Here is a 14,786-nt window from a genome sequence, read left to right as displayed (position 1 = left end):
GTACATCACCACTAAACCAGACTCATAAGAAATGTTAAAGGGGCTCATTTAAGTTAAAAAGAAATGACACTAATTAATAACAAGAAAACATGCAAAAGTAAAAAATCTCACTAAAAAAGGTAAATAGATAGTAAAGCTAGTGGATCACTCACTTATGAAGCATATATGAAGGTTAAAAGAAAAAAGTACTGAAATTAACTAAATGACAATAATTAGTTCAGGGATACATAAAATAAGAAGATGCAAAAGGTGATATCTAAAATACAAAATGTGAAAGGAGAGCAGTAAAAGTGTAAAGTTTTGGAATGTGTTCAAATTTAAGTGGCTATCATCTTAAAAGAGACTGTTATATCCATAGAATGTTACGTACGAAACTCACAGTAATCACAAATCAATAACTTACACTAAATACACAAGAGAAAATGAGAAAAGAATCTAAACACTCAAAAAAGTAATGAAACCATAAGGAAAAAGAGAAGAGACAAAAACTATAAAAAACAGAAAATGAGTAACAGCATATGATAAGTACATACTGATAAATAATTACGTTAAATGTAAATGAACTAAATGCTCCAATTAAAATTCAGAGTGGCTGAATGAATAAAAAAAAGAAGACCCATCTATATGCTGCCTTCATGAGATTCACTTCGGAAGTAAGAATGAACAGACTGAATTTGAAGAAACAGAAAAAGATATTCCATGCAAATGCAAATGAAAAGAAAGCTAGTGTAGCCATATTCATATTTAAAAAAGAGAATTTAAACCAAGGACTGTAATAAAAAACAAGGAAGATGATTACATAATTATAAAGGGGTCAATCCATCAAGAAGATGTAACATTTGTAAACATATATATGCACCCAACATAGGAGCAAGAAAACATATAAAGTATATATTAACAAACCTAAAGGGAAATAATGACAACATACAATAGTAGAGAACTTTAACACCCCAATTACATCAATTGATAGATCAATAAGACAGAAAATCAATAAAGATCAGCCTTAAATGACAGATTAGTCCACTTGAAGTTAATAGGCAGTTACAGAACATTCCACCCCAAAGCAGCAGAAAACACTTTCTTCTCAAGTGACATGGACCATTCTCCAGGACGACTCATGTTCGGGCACAAAAAATTTCACTAAATTCAAGACTGAAACTGTACAGCATCTTTTCCAACCACAGTGGAATGAAACTAAAAAGTAATTACAAGAAGAAAACTGGAAAAATCGCAAAAATGTGGAAATTAAACAGCCTACTACTAAGAAACCAATGGGTCATCAAAAAAAAAAATCAAAAGACTGGCTGGTGTAGCTCAGTGGATTGAGCACGGGCCTGCAAACCAGACAATCGCGGTTCGATTCCCGGTCAGGGCACATTCCTGGGTTGCAAGCCAGTTCCCTGCAGGCCAATTCTCAGCAGGGGACACATGAAAGGCAACCATACATTGATGTTTCTCTCCCTCTCTCCTTCCCTTTCCCTCTAAAGATAAATAAATAAAATCTTTAAAAAATATCAAAAGAAAAATAAAAAATTCATAGGCATACATGAAAACAGATACACAATATACCAACATATTGGGACAGAACAAAAGCAGTTCTGTGAGGGAAGTTCATAGCAATGCAGGCCTACCTCAGGAAACAAGAAAAATTTCAAATAAGCAATCTAACTTTACATTTACAAGAATTTGAAAGAGAAGAACAAATGAAACCCAAATTTAATAGAAGAAAGGAAATAATAATGATCAGGGTGGAAATAAATGAAATAAAGACTAAAAATACAATTTAAAAAATCAATGAAACTAAGAGCTGGTTTTCTGAAAGAAAAACAACATTGACAAAGCTTTAGCTAAACTACCCTGTAAAAACACAGAGGACTTAAAATAGATAAAATCAGAAATGAAAAAGAAATTACAACTCATACCACAGGAATATAGATAGGATCATAAAAAACTACTATAAAAAATTATATGCCAACAATTGAAAAACCTAGAGGAAATGGACAAAATCCTAGAAAATAAACGATCTTCCAAGACTGAATCATGAAAGATAGAAAATCTAAACAGACTAGTTACTAGTAAGGCGATTAAATCAGTAATCAAAAACCTCTCCAAAAGACAAAAGTCCAAGACCAGACGATTTCACTAGTGAACCAAACATTTATAGAAGATTTAATACCAATACTTTGCAAAGTCTTCCAAAAATTTTAAGAGGAGAGAACACTCCCAAACTCATCTTACAAGACCAACATTACCCTAATAGCCAAACTAGACAAGGATACCAAAAGAAAAGATAATCACAGGCCAATATTCTTGATGAACATAGATGCAAAAGTCCTCAACAAAATATTATCAAACCAAAGTCAATTAATTATACATTAAAAGGTCACATACCGTGATCGAGTCGGGTTTATTCCAAGGGCACTAGAATGGTTCAACACCCATAAATCAAGCAAATTCATACACCACAATAACAAAATCGATCATAAAAATCATGTGATCATCTCAACACATGCAAAAATTCTGACAGAATGCACCATTCATTTATGAGAAGCTCTCAACAAAATGAGTATACAGAGAACACAGTTCAACGTAATAAATACCATAAATGACAAGCCCTCAGCTAATCTCAGACTCAGCAGTGAAAAGCTGTAATTTTTCCCCTGAGTTCAGGAACAAAAAAAGCATGCCCACTCTCACCACTTTCATTAAACACAGTACTACAAGCCCTCACTACATGAATTAGGTAACAAAATAAATAAATTAAAGGCGTCCATATTGGAAAGAAAGAATTAAAACTGTCACTGTTTACAGACATGACACAATTTAGAAAAGCCTTAAAACTACACTTTAAAAAAATTGTTAGAATAAATGACTTCAGTAATGTTGCAAGACACAAAATCCATTTGCAGAAATTTGTGGTATTTCTTTACACTAATGAAAAACAGTGAGAAGGAGAAATTAAGAAAACAATTCCATTACTGTTGCATAAAAAGAATAAAATATCTAGGATGAAATTTAACCAAAGAGGTAAAAGACCTGTACAATGAGAACTATAAAACTAAAGACGACACAAATTGCCCTGGCTAGTGTAGCTCAGTGGATTGAGTGCGGGCCTGCGAACCAAAAAACTGCGGTTCGATTCCCAGTCAGAGCACATGCCTGGGTTGCTTTGCGGGCCAGTTCCCAGCAGGGGACACATAAGAGGCAACCATACATTGACATTTCTCTCTCTCTCTCTCTCTTCTCCCCTTCCCCTCTAAAGATGAATAAATAAAATCTAAAAAAAAAAAAACCCCAAAACTAAAGAAGACACAAATAAATGAAAAGGCGCCATACTCATATATTGGAAGAATTAATATTGTTAAAATGTCCATACAACACAAGCAATTTACAGACAATGTAAGCCCTGTCAAAATCCAATAGCATTGTTGACAGAACTAGAAAAATTCTAAAATTTCTATGAAACCACAAAAGATCCCAAGCAGCCAAAGCAATCTTGAAAAGAACAAAATGCCTCTATTTCAAACTATACTACAAAGCTAGAGTAATCAAACAGTAAAGTATTGACAAAAGAAAACTATATGACCCTATTAACCAATGTCACCCCAATAAATTCAATTTAAAAAAATTGTGACAAAGGAGCCAAGAATGGAGAGTCTCATCAATAAATGGTGCTGGGAAAACTAGACAGTGACATGTACAAGGATGAAACTAAGCCACATCTCACATAATATCCAAGTTAACATAAAATGGATTAAACGCTTAACTGTAAGACTTAAAACCATAAATTTCCTAAAAGAAAACACAGGTGGTAAGCTCCTTGCTATGAATCTTAGCAACATTTTTGTGGATCTGACTCCAAAGACAAGGGAAATGAAAGCAAAAATAAACAAATGGAAGTACATCCTATTAAAAAGCTTCTGCACAGTGAAGAAAACCATCATCAAAATGAAAAAGCAACCTACTGCATATAAGCTATTTGTAAATCAAATGTCCAATAAGGTGTTAATACCCAAAATACATAAACTATTTGGACAACTCAACAACAAAACAACACAAAAAATAGGTAGAGGATCTGAATAGACATTTTTCCAAAAACATACAAATGACCAACAAGCACATGAAAAAAAGCCCAGCCCTGGCCGGTGTAGCTCAGTGGATTGAGTGCAGGCCTGTGAACCAGAAGACCGTGGTTCAATTCCCAGTCAGGGCACATGCCTGGTTGCAGGCCAGTTCCCAGCAGGGGACCTACAAGAGGCAACCACACATTGATATTTCTCTCCTTTCCTTCCCCTCTAAAGATAAATAAATTTTTAAAAGTCCAATATGGCTAATTATTAGAGAAACATAAATCAAAAAATACAGTGAAATATCATCTCATACCTGTTAGAATTGCTGTTATCAAAAAAAAGCAAGAAAGAGAGGATGTGAAGGAACAACTTCACACACTGTTGGTAGGAATGTAAGTTGGTACAGCCACCATGAAAAAATAAAAATAGAACTACCATATGATCATCTATTCTACTTCTGGGTATTTATCCTAACAATAAAAAAATACTACTTTGAAAAGATATATGCATGCACCACTATGTTCTCTGCAGCATTATTTACTATAGCCAACGCATGGAAACATGTGCCTACTGATAGGTGAATGGATAAAGAAGATGTGAGACGCGAGTGTGTGAGTTTGGTGGGTGGCTGAGGAAGGTATGAGAACACACACACGACTACTACTGAAGTACAGAAGAATGAAATCTCGCCATTTATGACAACATGGATAGATCTTGAGGGTATTATGTAAAGTAAGTCACACAAAGAAAGAAAAATACTGTATTATCTCATTCACATGTGAAATCTAAAAAGCAAATAGAGAAAACACGAACAAACTCAGAAGAGACTGGAGGTTATAAGAAGGGCAGGGAGTGGCAGGAGAGTGAGGGGTAAAAGGAAGGGGATTGTTTAGACGGTGTTAGATGGGATCTAGACTTTTAGTGGTTATCCCTTTGTAGTGTACACAGATGTCAAATTATAAAGCTGTACACTTAAAATTTATATAAGGTTACAAACAAATTTTACTTTTATTAAAAGAAGAAAAATAATGATTTAGAAGAGTGAATTCTGAGTAGGATATAAATGAAATGAGACGGGCCATAAGTCCATACATGTTGTGCTAGGGTACATGGGAATCCATTCTCTTTACTTTTAAATATGCTTGCTATTTTCCATAGTAAAATAATAAAAATTTTCAGTAAGTGTTATTTGAACATCAGTCTGATTCTGTTCATTTATACGACATTTTTATCAAAAGAGAAAAGTCATTATTAGGAACTTATTCTTAAATATATAATTTAATCCTTCAACACTTAGAAGCCTGTCCAAAGAATTATTAGACTCAATATTGGCTCTTTGTTAAACACTCATATCTGATAAACATTATACCAGGAACCCTGGTGCAAAATGCAGTGGTAAATTTTGTAGTGCAACACAGAATCAATGATATCAAATATAAGAAAATACTTTTATAACTGAGCTGATAATCAAAAATATCTAAAAGTATTGTATTATTTATTGACTATACATTAATAATTTTATCTTAAGGCCAAAATGTATAAAAATTAATATAACAAATATTCAATATATAAGTCACTTCCTATAAATATTCAATGGTTGCACATAATACCCACAATAAAGAAACCAAAAAATATATATTTTCCAATATTTTCCACCCCTGGCATATCATTAGTATCATCCCATCTTAGATTTCTTAACATATGAATCAAATATCTAGTATAGTCCCTGGCACATAATCAACCTAACTTAAATGGACAAATTCATTTAATCTATACTAGTTTGCATAACTCTAGCTTATATTTTTTTCCTTCTGTTCCTTAAAAAACAATAGCTTCCCAAAAGTACTAGATATTTTAGCTATTACTAAACATTGGTCAAAAAATAACATCAGTGTCATGATCCATGTCCCATGTAATTCAGGTTAAATGTGTTCATTTCCCCAACATTTAGACAGTTTGTTGATTTTTGCCACCCAATACAAGTTCCCCTACTTGTAGCAACAAAACTCTAAGTGATATGACCTCTGCTATTGGGCAAGCTGACTTTGGCCCCTTGTTCCAAGAGCATAACATAGACCTGGAGTAAGCCAACATTTCATTCTAATTCCCAGTGACTGACTCAGAGATAAGCAAGATTCAGTGAAATGATCACAGGATTCAAGTTAGAACAAAGCAGACCACTGAGACTCAATCCCAAGACTTTTCTTTGCATCATAAAGGATACAGATTCTTCTCTATGAGTTTAGCGTTATGACACTGTGAGTGTGAAACTGTTGAGAACAAAATCAAGAGAGCAAAAAGTGGAAATGAGGGGTAGGCAGCAGCTCAGATCGCATTCCAGCCGCATCAGAATCTAGATCTAACCATGGTTGTTTTAGGTATAAGGACAAGAAATTTCTTTTTGCTTTAGCTACCTTGTGTCAGGGTTGGGATTCAGACAGAATTCAGGATGCATTCTCACTGTCATTCACTGGTTGTGTGTACTTCAAGTTATTTTACTCTCTTAACCTTGATTATTTCATAGTCCCTGCAAAACAGTTATATGCAAGCAACTGTGTATATTTTATCAGTGATGTGTGCGCACCACACACTTTTGGAAACACTGTATTAAACTCATAATATTCAACATCAAACAAGAAGTTTTACATGTTAAACTTACTATGCTTACACTATCATCAAATCTAAAACACAGAACACTTTGAAAACACTGGGAAACTTTCTCACTGCTACATAATAAACGACTGGTAACAGGTAGTTCAAGGAGGCAACTGGTGAATATCTTGCATAAGGCCCTAATAATTCTAGAAGAAAATCATATATCTATTCGAAACAAAGAGTCAAGTCTTGGTTATATGGACAAAAAAGTTTCCCAAGTTTTAAAAATCATTAAGTAGTAAGTCTAGTGTTTTGTCCTTAAAGCTCAACATTTTACATCAAAACATTGGCAAGTTCTCTCTAAAAGAAAGATCCCACCAATTGAAATTTTTAAACTCTGGTTCTTCCCCTTCTATCTTTAACATACTGAAAATAGGTTAAAAGTCTTTTGTGAACCTCTAAGCAATTTTGCTATTTCATGTTTATCAAGGAATTTGTAGAAACAAATACAACTTCCTCAGAATATAAAACCTCAATTGAAATTTGTGTCCATTCTTCATAATATAAACATAACATTATGTGGTTGAATGATTACATTGCTAAGTCAAAGCCATTGATCTCTACCATCAGAAAAGCAATGACAGGACCAGTCCCAATACCCGTTTTTTATGATCTTCTAGGACTGTTCTTAGGACTATCATTCAAAAAACGAAGTTTAACCTTCTTTTATAAGTCTGCCTAACAGATGTAAGATTGTTTGTGTGGTTCCAATGATTTGATATAGAAGCTTCAAACATTCTCCTACTTTGCACCAAATGCTGTTACGTTACAGTGATATTCATATGGGAATTACAGTGGTGACCTGTGGCATTCAACCAAACATACACACTTCACTCACTCTTTCCCCCACAAATTTTCTTCTGAGACATAGTTCACAGATAATAACCAGGACAAATTTCCTTATCACATTTTAACTTCAAAAATGTCTTGTTTTCTCTATTGCTAAATTCTGAGAGCACAAACTTTAGTTCCCAAAAGTCATATTTAAGTCATGGCTGGAGCCAATTTTGATAATAATAATGCTTAAAACGAAGAGGTTGGTTCCTAAACACAATATTAAGAAAGCATTTTTAAAAATTCAATTTACATGAGTATCATAGCACAACTAATTTACAAAGTTATGCATTACAAACATGGTGTCATTTTTTAAGAGCACTTAAGTGAAGCACACAACTATATCAGTATACTATATTGTAGAAGCATCTACCTACAAATTACCAAAGAGGCATCAATAATTTTTTAATGTAAGTTTTTAAGGGCCCCACGTTTAAACAGATGTTATCCTATTTTCTTTGAGCAGCTGTTAATTTGAACATGTTCCTTATTTATTGATATACTTGTGTTCAATGCTAAGGTCATATTTCTTAAACAGGAACTTGGCAACTTCCAAATTCTATGGTAAATATTGACATTATCTCAGCATGTCAATATTTATTTTGTCAGGACTTTGATGAGCCTCTTCAACAATAGCTGCATCTTATTTCTTAGCAGCCACTTGTTTCTGTTCCAATTGAGTTCTTTCTTGCAACAAAATTCTCATTAAATGTTCAGATAAAATTACAAGTTAAAAGCACCCTCTCAGACAAAAGACCAGACTAAGCTCTTTGTTTATTTCTACATTTTTGTCACTTCTGCAGGGTGAGTAAACTCACCAAAAAAAAGGCACAAATTCAGGAGTGTTTTCCAAGTACTATTTGTTTTTGATTAATCTCAAGCCTAATCACTCTCAACTTACTGCTGGAGTTGAAAGCCACTGAAACCTTTCTGTATTTATACTTAATTATTTACTTTTTTGTTAGTCCAAAAGATAGGCAAAATTATAGATTGGTTTACAGACTGCAAAGATGATAATTTTCAGAGGACAGCTTGAATTTAGAGTGTGTACCATAAAAAGTGGTTGAAATGTTAACAAACTAGTCATTATGAACTCAACCTTAAGAGCAAATTTCCATATCACTGGGAGAAAATCTTCCCAATGTCTTGTAACTATCCTGGAATTTCCCAACGGCACACAATTAAAAGTTTAATTTATAACTACTGGCAGTACTGACGTCTACAAAAGCATAAATGTCTCAGGAGCAGTCTGGAATTCTGGAATGGATTTCTTCTTTCAATGAAAGTCTTAGCAGTATTCTTCTCCCAGGAAGGTCCCAATTTCATCAACATTTAAAATTTGCTATTATAACCTTTTGTGCGTTTATTTCAGGCACTGTCTTAGAAAAAAAGCAAAACCCACTTCCTCATCAGCACTGACAGCTTCACAAATGACAAGAAATAAATTGCCCAAGGCTATAAAATACATGAACTACTGCCTAGCTGTATGAAAAGAACCATCTTTCTATTATTTTTAAAGACAGTCCACCTTCTCCGTAGAAAACTGAGTGTAGCAAATAGAGCATTGATTTTACACTCAGAATACCATGCCTGAAATTAAACCTCTACTGCTTGATAGCTGAGCGACTCTGATCATGCCAGTACATTAAAACGTCCCTTGACTACCTATGTACCCAGGCTTTGATATCCCAAAGATGAATAGGACATATTCCCAGCTCTCTGGTGAGATAGAAACATACAGAAGTATTTTACAAGCTTGTAAACTACAGAGGCAGGGTGGGAGCTCCTCTGAAAAGTAGCACATAAGCCAGCTTGACAGTTCATGAAAGGCTTCCTTGAGTTACATTTTTTAAGACATAAATCTCAAAGGATGAAAATGACTTAGGGGTGGAAGGAAAAAGATAAGGAAAGGCATTCCAGGCAGAAGAACCTGCATGAGCAAAGGCTTGGAGGCAAGAAATAGCATGATATGTGGAAATGAAAAATGATTCAATGTTCAGACTGATTGTAAATCAAGAATTACAAATCCAAATTTCCAATCAACTTCATTTATTCAACCAAAACATACTGTGTACTTCTATGCCTTGGACGGTGTTTTAGAACTTCACATAAGGGAACAAAACAGATAAAAACTCCTGTCTTTGTGAAGTTCACATTTCAATGGAGTAGGTGAACAATGAAAAATATACCTATTAAGTATACAAAATATGGTGATACGTTATAGTAAAAGGAGAAGAGGAAACTGGAGTGCAGAGAGGCATTTTGGGGAAAAGGGAATTTGTTGCAAAGCTGCAATTTTAATTAGGAGGTTGAAGTAGGCTTTATGGAAAAGGTACATTTGAACACAAAGGAGGTAAAGGAATTAGTTGTGTGGATGCCTATGAAGAAGCATTCCAAATAGACAAAGCGGCCAGTACAAAGTCCCTGAGGTGGAAATGGGCCTACTGTGTTTAAGAAATAAGGTAACCAGTATGCCTGGAACAGAGTGAGGGAACAGAGAACACAGAGCACTGAAGTCAGAGAAATAATGGAAACCCAGATCATGTAGAATCCTGTAGACTGATATAAGAAGGTTGGCTTTTACCAGGAGGCAAACAAAAAGTCACAAAAGGTTTTAAAACAAAAAAAGCAATGTGACATTCTTTTTTAATAAAATTTTTATTTTGAAATTTTTATTTTGACAGAAAAGTTGCAAAGATAATAGAGTTCCCATATACCCTTCACCCACTTCCTCCTACTATTAACACATTTTATAACCATGGCGTGTTTATCAAAACAAAGAAACCAACATTGATGCACTACTATTATCTTGATCAGATTTCACCAATTTTTTTTCCCCACTAATATCTTTTGTCTATTCCAGGACCCAATCTAGGATGACATGTTATATTTAGAATCTTACATTTTAATACAATTTTTTATTTACATTTAAAAGTACCCTGTGGCTATTGTGTGAGATCAGACTGTAGAGAGGCAAGGATTGAGGAAAGCACGGAGATCAGAAAGAAATCCAAGCAAGAAATGATGGGCGCTACTAACAGATATCCAAGCGCAAGATGATCCATACACTAACAGCAGGAGGGGTAGGAAATAGATCAGTATACTAAGAGCAGGAAGAGCAGGAAACAGATTCCAGATATAGTTTACTGAGAGTCAAATAGGACTTGCTGATGGATTTGATAGAATATAAGAGAAAGTCGATGATGACTCCAAATATTTTTTAGCAACTGGCTTTACAGAGTCGCCATCAACTGAGATGAGAAAGAATGGAGCAGGTTTGGGTGTAAAAGGAGTTCAGTTTGTGTCACTCAAGTCTGAATACTTCTGAATAAACCATTGGAGATGTAGAGGTAGAAAATTAGATATGAGTCCAGAGTTCAGAAAGAGAGGGGACTAGGAATGTGAATTTTGTATGAAAACATATACAGATGACATTTAAAGTCATCTTAATATCATCAAGAGGACGTGTAGACCAGAAAAGAATTAAAGATTGAACCCTGGAGCACTTCAATTAATAAGTAATCAGAAAGAACAGAAGGAAGACTGAGAAGGAGCAACCAATGAATAAAAAAACCAACAGTGTAGTATCTTGGAAATCAAGTGAAGAAAATTTATCATGAAGAAAAGAACGATCAAGTTTGTTAAAGGCTGCTCATAGGTCCAATATGGTAAGAACTGAGAATGATCAACACCTAGAGATCACTGGTGACACTAACAAAAGCACTTTGGGGGAGCGTGGGAGCAACAGTCACTTTGAAATGGTCTCAAGTGAGGCAAGCAGAGTTTGCCATGCCAAAATATGCCCTATGAGATATTATTTTAAGCTAGTTTTTTTAAAAGAAACAAATAATTCAGGAAAAGCCTTTAACCTTCCCCCAACTGCTTAAATGAATTTAGACAGAGAACCTGCTCCAGGAAGAACTAGTATTTAATGAGAAAGAAACTAGCAAGGCTCATTTAATCAAAGTCCTCTCTGTATCCATTAATAAAGATAGCCCAGCAAACGTTTATTTGCCAAACGCTAGCTTTTCTATCTCCATGTGTTTGCCTCCCTCCTCTCTGCGGTCCCAAATCTCTACCCCTTACTCCTTCTCCGGGGTTCAAAGTGGCAAATGTGCCTTAACTGCCCAGTTTGTCCTCTACTCTCACATTCTTATGGAACCTCCATATGTACACATGTAACAAACTTGGCCATTTTCCCCTGTTAATATGTCTCATGTTAATTTGATTTATTAGCTCAGACAGAACTTTATAAGAGTAGGAGGGAAAATTTTCTTTTCCTCCTCCACACAAGAAAGAATAGAAAAAAGAAAAAAAAAATTGGGATTTGGGTCATATAGAACTCAAAGGAATTTTGTTCAGAAGAGCAAATAAATCTGGTTGGAAGTGGAGAAAAAGGTTAAGAGAAGCATTTCTTAAAGTAAGAGAAATAAGACTCAAGCTAGAAAAAAAACTGTGGGTCTTAATCTAAGAGCCATGGAAAAAGAGAATTAAAAAGAGGAGGCAAAAAAAGAGCAAAGACAAACACTAGAACACCAGGAACCTCAACCTTAGATTATGGAGGCTACTTGAGGATCAGAGAAAACAAGCAGTTAAGTAAAACCATTTAATATATGTGAATATCAGTGCATTTTTAAAAACTGGGAAATCATATAAAGAAAACCTTCCAACTCAATACTAGATGCAAAGTAAAAAGAGAAAAGGGGGAGAAAATGGTCTGGTGGTATTGAGTGCCTAACATGCAAGTCAAGCAGCTCTACGGCATTACCTCCCCCTTCAAGGAACTTTTAATTTAGTGAAAGAGAAAGCTAGACACACAACAGGTAATGGTTATCATGTGCTTATTAAATATCAAATTATTGGCAAGATGATTTACTTGTATTAACTCATTTAATTCTCATAACGAAGAAGCTTACGCACTCTATAGGTATATAAATATGCACTATTTTTAAATAAAATTCTAGGGAACTCATAAAACTAAAATTGACAATACTGTTCTAGATGCAAGAGAAGCAATAATTTTTTAACAGAGGAATGATAGTCCCTTTGATAGGAATGATAGTCTTATTTTTAGTAAGAAAAGGATCTAAGATTATTTAGTAAGAAGTGAGAAATCATAGCAGAGCTGCCAGAAAGGAGACTTTTAAAGTATCTAGCAATGGAAGACGGTACTTAAATTCATTGACAGTAAACTAATTTAAACCCCCTGCTTTTGGTTTTTGGAAAACCAAAAGCAGGCGGTTTATGTGCTTAATGACCATTTAGCTCAATTACTAACTCCCCACCTCTTACCACAGGTTAGATTAATTTTGTTTGCTGTTACATGAAAAAAAATTAAACATATATGTTCAGCTTCATCTATTACCATTTGTGTCCCTCAATGGATAATTTTAATATAACTGGCCAATATTGTTCTTTACTATATTTTGAAGCTCAAGTACATTAAGTGCCCATGGCCTAAAATTTACTGTAATCCATAACTATAGTAAATCAATTGTGATCTTTAACAACTTCAGAGTCCCAGTGCTCTTCACAGGAACCTTGAAGTATGGCTTCACAAAGAAGTATTACCCCTAAGTGTTCATAAAGATCAATACAATCTTCACAGGAAAGCAAAAACAGTTGTAAAGTCTACAGACATATTTACTCCTTTGGAAATCAAGCCTGATGAGTTGCACAACGTAACTTCCGTTAACTAAGCCAAGTTTGTTTCATTTGAATGCCCTATTTTTTGATAGGAAGAGGATCCTGTACATTTTTAATACATTTGATCCTCCCCTCTTTCCCATGCCCATCACATTTCTCCAAGGAACAAGTCATCTTTATTCCTCTGTTACACTATCATTTCCCCTAATAAAGCTCAGTAAATCCTTGCTAAAATTGTGTATTTGACCAACTCTTGACAATTCAGTAAATTCAAAAGTAAAGTTAGTTATATTAAATAAAAAACCAACTGTCTGCGGTAGCAAACAATGTAGTAACAGATAGCAGAAATCAAATGTTTTAATCACCATGTTGCCCTAAATACAGGGCCCTAAAAACTATTTGGCCACAGTTTGGCCAAATACTGCATACAAATCAACACCTGAGTATCCTTCCCGTTTTTTTCTCTATCCACTTGCTGAGTTAATAAAGAATTTAAAAACTAACATTCTGAAAAAACTAACATGCTGCCTGAGAAAAAATAAACTATACAATTGGAGCCAGAGTTCGCTTTAGGGAGCGGAGGGATAAACTCTAAATTTCCTAAAACTATGCCCACTGAACAAACACATCAGGGCGCCCGTTTCTCCAGCTATTAGAATATGCAAAGAAAAAACAGGGAAAAAATAGAGCGTCATCGACTGGGACTATTAAAATTGGAGGAAGCTAAATAATACTACCAATTAAAAGATAAAGTTGGCATGTGCTTTGTCTCGCTGGTGGATCACTTCTCTAGAGCCCAGGAAAGGGCAGCTGCTTCTCATTTATTACCACAAAAAGTTCTTCCCTGTTTCCAAAGAGTCAAATGTTTCAGCACAAAATGCAACCTACTGACAAGTTTTTTGCTTTTGTTTTTGCTTTTGCTGGGGATTGGGAGAGAAAAGGCCTGCGTTAAGAGAAAAGATCCAAAAGCCTACTCAATATATTCCTCCAGGTTCAAGCGCCCTCCTAATCCCAGAACCATACATGGCATTTCAAAGGCGTTTTGTAATTAAAAAAAAAAAAAAACCCTAAAGTGCAAAGGGAGAAACTGAAAATGGGGTCCAGGGGGTGCACGCCCTGGCCATGGAACGCAGGCGTTCGCTAGTTAAACGAAAGGCCCAGTAGCTTACACGTAGAAGGTGATCCTGGCAAGGAAATATCCACGCACCACGGAGTTGTAAACAGAAGTAATAGGACACCAAAAAGAAAATTTAAATTAAAAAAATAGGGGGAATAAAACAAAAAAAAGTATAGGCCTTCAATTACTATTACTTAAATAGACAACCCTCCACTTCCGAACAGTACCTCTTAGTGACCCCACTTCCGGTCTCCTCGAAAAGGCCCGCTCCCACGGGCGCTGTCCAGCAGCCAATGAGAGTGTCACCTACTTCCGCACGGCCCGTTGCGTCACTTAAATCCCACCTTATTCGCCTGGAGAGGAGCCTATCCTAGTGTCTGAGTCCGCAGTTCAGGGGGCGGTGCCCTGACCGGTCCAACTGGAACGCCGGAAAAGGCGAGACGGGAAGGCGGGGCGTGCACCCC

General features: G+C 35.2%; 1 protein-coding gene across 3 annotated transcripts in view; it reads right to left on the bottom strand.

Annotated features, from left to right (window-relative positions):
- XRCC4 (X-ray repair cross complementing 4) overlaps positions 1 to 14,716 on the bottom strand; it is a 211,176-nt gene extending 196,460 nt beyond the window's left edge. Inside the window, exon 1 of one of the 3 annotated variants that reach the window (XM_053664416.1) lies at positions 14,550 to 14,716. The gene's annotated coding sequence lies outside the window, so the exon portion shown is untranslated. The other 2 variants (XM_037142965.2, XM_053664414.1) reach the window with 2 other exon arrangements.
- Between the last annotated feature and the right edge of the window lie 70 nt (positions 14,717 to 14,786).

Source organism: Artibeus jamaicensis, unplaced genomic scaffold (assembly GCF_021234435.1).
Source record: "Artibeus jamaicensis isolate MK-2021 breed Jamaican fruit bat unplaced genomic scaffold, CSHL_Jam_final contig_373, whole genome shotgun sequence".
In the NCBI taxonomy this organism is placed as follows: domain Eukaryota; kingdom Metazoa; phylum Chordata; class Mammalia; order Chiroptera; family Phyllostomidae; genus Artibeus; species Artibeus jamaicensis.
Note: the sequence above shows the minus strand (reverse complement) of the source record. Positions and strands in the feature narration are given on the sequence as shown.